We start from the raw sequence: 11,163 nt of genomic DNA, 5'->3' as shown, positions 1-11,163 counted from the left end.
CCTTTCAGTCATAGAGAGCCACAGAGTTCTTCACTTGTTCAAATTGTACTCTATCGAAGCATATAGATCCATAAGGTCCCAAGATATGCTCCATTCAAGAATAAATAGCCACAAGGTCTACCAATTGTCCACCAAGCTAGGCCAAGTTCTAGCACAGAGAGTCAGATGGTCCACCACTTGTCCAAGATATGCTCTTTTAAAGCATAGAGAGATATAAGGTCCACCAATTGTCCAAGCTACACTTCATTCAAGCATAGGGGACCATAAGTTTTACCACTTATCCTATCTATGCTCGATTGAATCATGGAGGGCCATAAGGTCCACCACTTGTCCAAGCTAAGCTCCATTAAAGTATAGAGAGACCCAAGGTTCTCCACTATCCAAATTAAGCTCCATTGAAGCACATAGGTTCATAACTTCCATTACTTGTACAATCTATGTTCCCCTAAAGGATAGAGAGCCATAAGGCCACTTGTTCAAGCTAAGCTTTGTTGAGGCATAGAAATAGAGACTGACACATTGTATGGCCACAAGCCTCCATCTCATCTCTAGTATCAATGATTCATTACTCTCAAGATCCACTATATGCCCAACCACAAGTATCATGGATTATTTGGTCTCAAGCTGTACCACTTCTCCAACCTAAAGTATCATGGATTATTTGGTTGCAATCTCCACCACTTCTCTAACCTATAGTCCATTGTAATATGTATATTGTGGTTTTAAGCTTAAACTTTCCTAGAATTCCTCTTGTATGTATTTTTATATAATTTCTCTTTGATTTGCATTCAATTTTTATTTTTATTTTCATGTGCATGACGGTCTTCCAATCTAAGGAGACAATGAAATTGTCGGTGTTGGTTGTATGTGTAGAACCGAGGAATATTTGAGGCTTGTGGTGGTATAAAGCCTTAGGCCAAGGAAATGTATCCATAGTTGAAGAATGTGGTCCTTCCTTTTCCTACAATGGATAGTACTTCCCTCCAAGGATTACTTTGGAGTTTCATTTGATGTGGCGAAAGGTTCAAATACAGTCTACCATAGTGCATGATAGCTTACTTGGATCAATGCAAAGCTACGATGGGGATGAGAAAGATGATCATGTGGATGCACAAGCTATAAATGTAGTATCAATAACAAGCTATAATGGTAATGAGGAAGAGGGTAATGTGGATGCACAAGCTACAAATGTAGTACCAATAACAAGCCTAGAGTTTGAAACATCAATACAAGAATCTTGGCAAAATTAGAGGGTCCTTTTAAAGGATGAGACAATGGTGCACATTATCAATGAGGGAATCATTTTATATGTAATTTCACATGATAATGTCAATTTCTAGGAACTTGATTTGGATTGTACGGGTGTGTACACTAAAAGAGAAAATGAAAACAATGAGAATGCGATTGAAGTGAGCAGCATCATGTTAGTCAAATGGCCTATCAAATAGAAAACAATATTGTATGGGATCCCATTGCAACACTTTTCTCTCGTTGATGGAATGCATATTGGATATGAAGATGTATCTACCACTCATTTGGGAGTCCACTATGTAAAAATTGCATACAACATGTGTGAACAAGAGTATTTAATTAATCCCTTATCTATATATTTTCAAGTATTATATGTAGCCCTTCTGTATGCATTTTTTAAAAACTTGCCCTTATGTATGAAAATTTTCACTTTCTCAATTAAAAAACCCTTTATGTACATTAGGAAGAGAATGGGGTGTAGGAGGGCGTCTTTATTTGCCATGAGCTTATGAGGGTGATTAACTTTTTGACAAATAGGTCTACGCCATGTGTGCAAGAATGGTGAGTGTGTAAGAGATGTAGGTCTACACCATGTGTGCAAGAATTGTGGGTGTGTAAGAGTGGTCAAAGGATGCACTTTTTTCCCCAAAAAGGAGGTGGAAAATTTTATGAACTTTGGCCTTCCATAACTCCCACATATGATCTCTAATTTGAGGAGAGATCATAGATCTGTAATCTACACATAGAGCTCTTTTCATAGGTATGCTACATGATATGGTTTTACTCGCTAGATTTTAAATTCCTTTTTGGGGGAAACTTTGAATTCAAATAGACTAGCCGTTTTGCCTGTTTGAATTCAAAAGTTGTCCTTTGATTACTCTCTTAATACTAAAGGTATGACTTCCCTAAACTACCAAATAAAGAGGCCCTCCTAGACCCCATTCTCTTCCTAATGAAGTACATTTTTTAATAAATGAACCTAATTATAAATCCATTAATTTGTTCGCACGTGCTATCTTACATATTTCCTAGTGGACTCCCCCGGACCACTGAAGACAATTCTCAAAAAATTCATGAGGGTAATACAATTCAATATTCAAGGAAGAGATGATACACTTTCATCAATAGGATGCAAAAAGAAAAAGCACCACGAGATTCTATGTTTTATCTACCAACTAAATCTGTTCAAATGTTTCATCTGTTGATTAATGTGTCCAAAAATGTTGTGATTATGAAGATTGTGGTATGGTTCTAAGGTTACTCAAAGAATTTTAGGGAGAATCTTAAAAGACATGAGAAAAATATTTTTATGTTGTTCTCTCAATATTCTATCAAAAATATGAGAAGGTGCATTACCAATTTAAGATATCAGAGTATTGTTTGTTATAGGGCATGGTATGATATGGAATAGAAAAGAAATCATTTTATTGCTACAAGGAAAGCTTTGAGAATGGTGTGCATCAATATGTGCATGGAAACACATCTACATTCAGAAGAGGACTTCAACATACTAGCTTAGCAAGAGTATTGCTCAATGAATTTGTGGATAATAGAAGATGCCACATAGAAGTAGAAAAATGTTGGATGTCTCAAGGGAGACTCAACTAGTGACTCCATCAACATACAAACAAGTGGCTATTTTAAGTGAATTCAACACTACACTTGAACAAATAGGGTATGCGAAGAAGCTTTCCTTGTCTGTTTTGGTAGAATTTGGAGCAAAGTATCCACATGTCACCTTAACAAAGACAAGTGAGTTCTCTAAGTGAAATATATATAGTTCAATCCAACCAAGATTGGAAGCCAAACCTAACCTTGAATAAAGAGCTCTCTTCTTGAGGGATAGAGAAGTTCACATGGCACAACAAAAAAGTTGAACGATCCTATATTATGCATGGTGTACATTTTTTGAAACTCAACTAGATAGATATGTATGCATAACTCATGATAATATGGATCAAATTTAGAAGAAAATGATTCCTACACTACCCATTTCTCCCAAGGGTGTGGATTCAAGTTAGAGTTTGCAGGTGGCACTAATTGGCATGATTGCTCATGGACATAGGAAAGGTTACTATGCAGAATTTTTTTGAATGGTTTGTGGCTATCTGATCCAAACCTTACAATTGGCTCAATTTCTAATTGTTTACAAAATTTAGAAAGGATGGTAAAGCGTCCACTTGGGGATATGGTACAAATGGGCCTCCAAGGAACACTATTCACTACTACCATGCTTTGGAACACAAGGTATGCTTTAGATTACCACAACATGAGTGATGGCAAAGAGCGCATTTTCCAATCACTTGAAATTGCAAAAGAGGATTTTCCGTCTGTAAGTTGCCAAAGAACTCATTGCAACACCTCAAAAAAATTCTAGGGAGGATAAAAAATGATATTTAAATGCTTGTTTGTCTAGAGGTTCACACAGGTCAACACCTATCACACTCTGAAAGAGATGGATACATGACATGATGTAAATCCTAGGAAGCAAGTGATTTGACTAGGGCATGGAGGCATGCCCAAAGGTTGTCAAGCTCTTGTCTGAACACAAAACCTTCCACTATGACTCTCAATGTGCAATGTTGCCACTGCAATCCGAGTCTTACCATAGCTTGATCAAGATTTTTGAGCAAACCAAATCCCAATCAAAGACCTAAATGAAATGGACCCATGATGTGCTATGTGGTAAGGTGAGTGTAGCGACCATGGCAAGGTGAGCATGCTTGATATCTACCAAGGTTGATTAAACGGCGAATGAGGTTGATTAAGACCTTGGACTTCCAAGCTTCGCTGCTCAATCTATGCTTTGGAGAAACAAACACAATCCAAAAGCTTTGAGTTATAAATCACCTGCTATGAAAAATATTATAATAGCCACATTATCCAATAGCTTACTTTAAAATAATATGTTTCTATTGTGCCCTCTTGAATTTACTTTCTAGTGGGGAAAGAAGCCTCAACCAAAATGGCTATACGCAACTATTCCAATTCCAAGTTCCTTGCATTGTGATAAAAGGGTTGTTGTGACATTCTATCTAGCAAAAATGGCATATCTCTTTGGACATGTTGGCGGGCAAGGCAACATACAAACAAAAGGACACACCCACAGTACACAAGTATTAAGAGTAGATAAAGAGTGACAATTACCTACAGGTGGGTATGATGTCTTTTTCCAAATCAGGAGATCATAAAGATTAAGGTCTGTATGTGGGAGTTTTGAGTGCTTGAAAAAGGTGACAGAGTTTCAATGCAACATAGTAATGGAACTTCAAGGTAGTGGATGATTTATGAATGGTTATCACTCAGGGATGTGGATAGCAAGTGTATTATTGCCCTTAACTCTCCCATTTAAACATCATTCAACTCTGACAAACAGTCTGACAAACATCCTGAACATTCACATAATTCCGCCATCGCTACAATCTTCAGTAGAGACTCGCATACATACTCTGGAAAGACTCGCTGCTTAAATTATGCATTTAGAATACTACATTGATGAGAATTTAGAGAGAGAAAGAAGACAACAGTGTTGAAAAAAAATTCTACACTTTCTTGATACTGCACCATCACATCCTCTTCATCATCGTAACGTAAAAAACATACCTATTGTCGAACACCCCTTGACATAAAGAAACATCCCTTCACTTAAGATCCCAAAAGACACACCCCATATTAAGTTTCATTACATAGTCACTTTTAAAGTCAAAATCCTACTCCGCTGAGGTGTAGCCTTAACACTTGGCACAGCCCGGTGGCTTGAGCCATAGGCTGACCTCGAACCCATGATTTTCTGCATTCAATCCCTGCTTTTTCTCCACTTCAACAATTGAATCCTCTACCACAGATAATTGTACTGACAGCAGTTCTGCATCCACATCCACCACAAGAAGTGAACCTTCTGCAACTGTCTCCATGCTACTCTCATGTAGCTCCTACACATTTACAGCTTTTGCTCTCATTTGAATACTAGTCTGTTTCTCCATCACCAGCTGCTTGTGGATTGATTCCAATTGAATTTCCAATTCATCATTCCGCTCTCGCAGCTCGACATTCTCCTTGCAAACCTTATGCTCTCCAACAGCTTCAAACCACAACTTGTACTTATCAATCGGCTTCGCCATGTGTTCTTGAAAAAACCCTGCTGCTTTTGGTGCCACAATTTCTTGGTGTAATCAAACACCTCTTTCTTCAAAACATCCACATCGGCATAGAGATCAACACACCTGTGACACCCTGGCCATCCAAACCGTCCCTCTCCAGATCCACCAGAAATTGTTATCTACAATAAGATGTGCAATCTTATCCTCCACATCATGAAACTGCTTCTCTGTGGCCTCCTTAGGCCCATTTGCCCATATCTGAAACGCTTGTGCAGTTCCTGCCATCTCAAAAATCCGATTATGCATATCCACACTGACCTGAGCTAACTCCTCTTGTAATAATGTCTTCTCCTTCAATACTTCATCCACTCGGCTCTGCAGCTGACCGACTTCACACTCCAAGCTATCAATGCGTTCCCCCTCAGCCTTTTGTATCTCGAGGGTGAGGATCATAGCCTCCTGATTGCAAATTAACCGATTCAAGTTCAACAAACTCTGAACAGCATCATGAACTGAGAACACCCCATCCAACTTAACACTTGTAGGCTTAACAAAAGGGGTTGTTTTAATGGCTTGTGTCACCGGGGTCTCTTCCCCTGAACCCTCGCGAACCTTCCATGGAAACAGAGTTATGGTACGGCTGTTGGTGTCGATTTTTGGCAATCCTGTAATAGAAGGGAAAAGAGTGACCTTCCCTCATGACAACACCTTTTCATATGTGCCAGCTGCTGCTCAATTACTTCCTTGGCCCAATGAAGATTTAAGCTTGTCCCCACTAGGTGTATCCCAATCTAACTTCCGACACTTTGCATCACCCAAGCTCTGCACATCTGGACTCTTAATAAAGCTCGGTGGTGTGGGTGTGAGAGGTACCTGTAGCACATAGGAGAAAATTGCCTACAAGTAAGGAGCTACCTTGGTAATATATGGTGACCTCCTTTTATCCCTTGGCTATGAAAGCTGCAGTCTGTCAAAAATGAAGGATGCCCAATCCACCTTCTGCCCTCATTCTGCATGATGAATTGGGGCAAACGCCTCTTTGGACATATATGCAGTTTTTGCCAACAAACAAACCCTATCTACATACCAAAATAAGTGGGTATTGCGGAGTTTGCCACAATTCCGCACCATATAATAAGCCCTATTGCCTTCTGGCTGCCCAAATTCGGACCTCATCACCGCATCTATCACTTTATTTACCTTGTGCAAAGGATTGTGAGCAACCTTGAAGACCTCTGCCACCAACTTTGGGGAAACGTCCTTTCCCTCCATGATATAGCAAGCATTTTCCCTAAGGTGGCAAAGCTGCGTCTCTGAAAACTCATTCTTCTCCCAAAGCGCCCATGGTAAACATGCATACTCATAAAGGCCAACCCGGCGTAGCCATACCTCTGTATCACGATCATGAACGTTAAATATCTCATCGACCTCCATCTCCTCCATAGCATCATCTCCACCCGATTCTGCCCCCTCAATTTCCTCCACGCTCTGAATACTTTCTATGTGGGGGCATAACAGCTCCTCCATGTCCATCTTCATTGAACGGGTTTGCGTCATCTCCTCCTCACCTAGCTCCTACTATTTAGGCGCTGTAGATTTTCTGAAGCCTTCAAAAAACATGGCGTCGAAGGTGATAGTAAACTCACGCACAGAGGTAAAACTTCTTTTGACGACGAACGCGGGATACTTGCATGCAAAATGAGTGTGGCCTGTCACCTCAAATCGTGCGCTGACCACCCCATGATGGTCCTTATTCTGAAATTGCATGTTAATACCCCGCACACTTGTGTGGATTGGACCACTCACTTCAAGGTAATCTCCCTTAAAAACATTCCGCATCGTAAACTGGTGACTTCCTTGATGACATAACCCCTGGACAATGCCACCAAATGCAATTCCCCTGCGGATTTTCTCCAATACCACACTTTTGTCAAAACCAAATCCAACCATATTCTACAACATGAACCCACTACTGGACATTGTATGGTTGTCAGTGTTCCCCAAAGAGTCCTCCATGAACTCCAACATTGGTTGTACCCATTTCACTCCAATTTCCTCAGCCTTGTTTACCATCCATCTTCGAATCTCGGGAATCTTGCCATAAAATTTCTTCATCCTAAAGCCATTGACCGGTTTCACAACAGGTGTACCAAAAACATCCCTCAATCTGAATGTTCCTTGGCCCAAAGTACCTTAACTTGAGTTTTTCTGGGTGTGGTCCCAACTTGGAATTGTACAACATCACCCAATCACCCTTCTGAAAAATTTTGAACTTAACCTTCCTGGTCATCCAAGCTTGTCGTCTCTTTTGTCCAATATCTACTGCATATGCACTATGAATCCGATCCTCTTCCAACTTCAACAACTCCCTCTCTCTATGCAGCACAGAATCCTCAGGACTTGGCCTATGTTGAACTGCCAATCTCAGACTTGGAATCACATACTCCACGGGAACAACACCCTCAATCCCATAAACCAATTTGAAAGCTGTCATCCCTGTGGCAACCTTATATGCTGTACGAAACAACCATAAAGCTAAATCCAATTTGTCATCCCAATCCTTTCTATTTTCTGAGACAATCTTTTTTAGAATTCTCACTAGCACCTTGTTTGTACTCTCAGCTTGACCATTGGCCTGCGGATGATATGGAGTTGACTTCTTGTGCAAAATCATATGTGTAGCTGTCAACTCGGCAATTACTAAATTCAAAAAATGCACACCCTGATCTGACACTAACTCAATGGGATATCCAAATCTTGTCATAATGTTTGTATACAAAAATCTTGCCACACTTGCTACTTTATTATCCCTCAAAGATACTGCTTCCACCCATTTGGTAGCATAGTCTATTGCAACCAAAATGTATCTTGCTCCTGTTCTACTAGCTTTTGGTGATATCGGCCCAACAAAATCTAATCCCCACTTTTGAAATGGTTCAAGTGGTAAGACTGGGTGATCCTGCATCCTATCCATTAAAGTAGGTTGTCCAATCTTTTGACATTGCAAACATCCCCTTGAAAACTAATGTGCATCCTTGAGAAACAATGGCCACCACAAGCCAGCTTGCATGATCTTTCTCCCTGTTATTTCTCCAGAAAAATGTCCTCCTATTTTTCCATAATGGGCTTCTTGTAAAACCGCTTTCGGCTCCTCATCAGGCACACATCTCTTGATGATCTTATCTGCTCCCTTTCTATACAATGCTCCAGTAATAATAAAAAATGGCCTACTCCTCAATGCAAACTTCTTCCTTTGATCTGATGACATATTAGAAGGCAACACTCCATCTGTCAAAACCTGCAACATTTATTCATACCAATTGTCAAAATTCTGCCCCTGTACAAAAAACAAATCCGCATCTGGAAACTGATCTGACACTCCTGGTGTTTCCTCAAAATGCTCCAATCTGCTAAGATAATCCGCCACTGCATGCTAATTCCCTAGTGTATGCAACACTGTATAATCAAACTCCTGCAACAAAAGCATCCATCTGGCAAGTCTACCCTCCAGCTTTGGCTTCTTAACTAAGAAGATAAGTGCTTGATGGTCCACATGGAAAACCACTTTATTCCCCAACAAGTAATGTCAAAATTTCTCCAAGGCAAATTGCATCCCTAAAGCCTCACGCTCCGTAATAGTATAGTTCTTCTCAGTCGGTTTCAACATCTGACTTGCATAATATACTGGTCTGAACCATCTGTGGATCTTCTCCGGCATCAGCACCGCTCCTACTGCAATATCCGATGCATTCACAAACACATGGAAAGGCAACTGCCAATCTGGAGGTTGAATAATAGGTGATACCACTAACATCTTTTTCAAACACTGAAAAACCTTTTCCTAAGCATCTCCCCAGATAAAATCAATATCCTTCTTTGTCAAATGAGTCAAAGGTGCACTGACATCTGCCAAATACCTTAAATTCCGATTATGCCACTAAATCTGTCCCATGAATCTGGAAACCTCCTTCACATTAACAGGTGCTACTGCCTTCTGAATTGCACTGATCTTGTCTGAATCTATGGAAATCCCTTCTTTAGAAATGATATTCCCTAACAATTTCCCTCTTTGAACTGCAATTGCACACTTATATGGATTCAAAGACATCTGAAACAATTGGCATCTTTCCAAACATTTCCTCAGATATTCCAAATGGTTAATCTTCTCACCCAATACCGAAAAATCATCCATAAAAATCCTCATGAACTTTGTCAAATAAGGTTCAAATGTTTTAAATGCTGCTTTTGAGTAAGAAGGGGGTCCATTCTTCAATCCAAAACTCATCACTGTGTATGAAAAAGCTCCCACTCAGTAATAAATGCTATCTCAGCTACATCCTCATCTGCCATACAAATCTGATTATACCCTGAAAATCCATCAAGAAAATTGTACATCTCATGTCGTGCTACATCATCCAAGATTGAATCCACAAATGGCAATGGGAATGGATCTGCAATGGGTTAAATGCTGCTTTTAAGTAAGAAGGGGGTCCATTCTTCAATCCAAAACTCATCACTCTGTATGCAAAAGCTCCCACTCAATAATAAATGATGTCTTAGCTACATCCTCATCTGCCATACGAATTTGATTATACCCTGAAAATCCATCAAGAAAATTGTACATCTCATGTCTTGCTACATCATCCAAGATGGAATCCACAAATGGCAATGAGAATGGATCTGCAATGGTTGCTGCATTCAATTTCTTGTAATCCACACAAACACGGATATTTCCTGACTTCTTGGGCACCACCACTATAGGTGACAACCATTCTGCTTGATCAATTGGAACTATAAATCCCACTTGGAGAAGCTTGTCCAACTCCTCTTTAACATGCTTAGCATAATTGGGGTTCATTCTATATCTCTGTTGAATCACTGGAATTGCATCCTCCCTTAAGTTGATTTTGTGCTTATACACATCCCGTTCCATGCCCTTCAAATCAAAATAATCCCAAGAAAAAACATCAATAAACTCTATTAATAACTGCTTCAATTCTTCCTTAATTGCATCATCCAGATGAACACTTATTTTGAAAACTTTAGGACTCCCTTGAGATCCCAAATCAAGATCTTGCAAATCATCCTCTTTGACTCTGAAAACCTTCTCCATCAATTTATCATAAAGAAACTCTGCTCTGAGGATTGCCTCCTCTGGTGCAATATCCCCTTCTGACCAATTTGTGACTTATTTTCTGACTTCTTGCCTGACTTCAGATCTGCATCTGCTGCTTCTAACTTATTAGCTGACTTTTTCAACTCTCCCTGATTCACATACTTCTCAACAATCTTCACAACATCCACTTCAAACACTGGAACCACTGTAGGATTAGCCTCTATAAAACATGCTTCCACATTTTCTTCAACTTCCTCAGCTAAATTTATAGTCTGAGCCAACATTGGTTTCATCGATGTCAACAACTGCTTCTTGGAACTCATCGGAATCCTCATTGACTTTTTACCCTTCTTCAAAATTACCTCATTCTTTTCCCAATCCTATTTAAGCTTTGCTGACTTAAACCATGGTCTACCCAACAACATAGAATAAGCATTACCAGCATCTTGCATCTTCAGCACCACAAAATTTGCAGTAAAAGACACTCCATGCACTTTAAGAGTTTGACATCTCAACATTCCAATAGGCTGCACTCTCCGATGGTCCACCATCCGCACTTGAAATGGTGCAGGCTCCAACTTCACATTTGTCATCTTCTGAAATTCAGTTTTTGACAGAATATTCACCCCGGATCCACCATCCAACATAACTTCTAGAAAACACGGCCCATCAAAATCGAGCCGCATAGTTGGTATA

At 39.8% G+C, this 11,163-nt stretch overlaps 1 pseudogene; it reads right to left on the bottom strand.

Annotated features, from left to right (window-relative positions):
- Positions 1-6,919: 6,919 nt before the first annotated feature.
- On the bottom strand, positions 6,920-7,466 carry LOC147433626 (uncharacterized; annotated as a pseudogene).
- Positions 7,467-11,163: the final 3,697 nt, after the last annotated feature.

The sequence above is a fragment of the Adiantum capillus-veneris genome, chromosome 19 (genome assembly GCF_014529385.1).
Source record: "Adiantum capillus-veneris isolate H3 chromosome 19, ASM1452938v2, whole genome shotgun sequence".
Classification (NCBI taxonomy): Eukaryota; Viridiplantae; Streptophyta; class Polypodiopsida; order Polypodiales; family Pteridaceae; genus Adiantum; species Adiantum capillus-veneris.
This window is presented reverse-complemented; position numbering and strand designations above follow the sequence as displayed.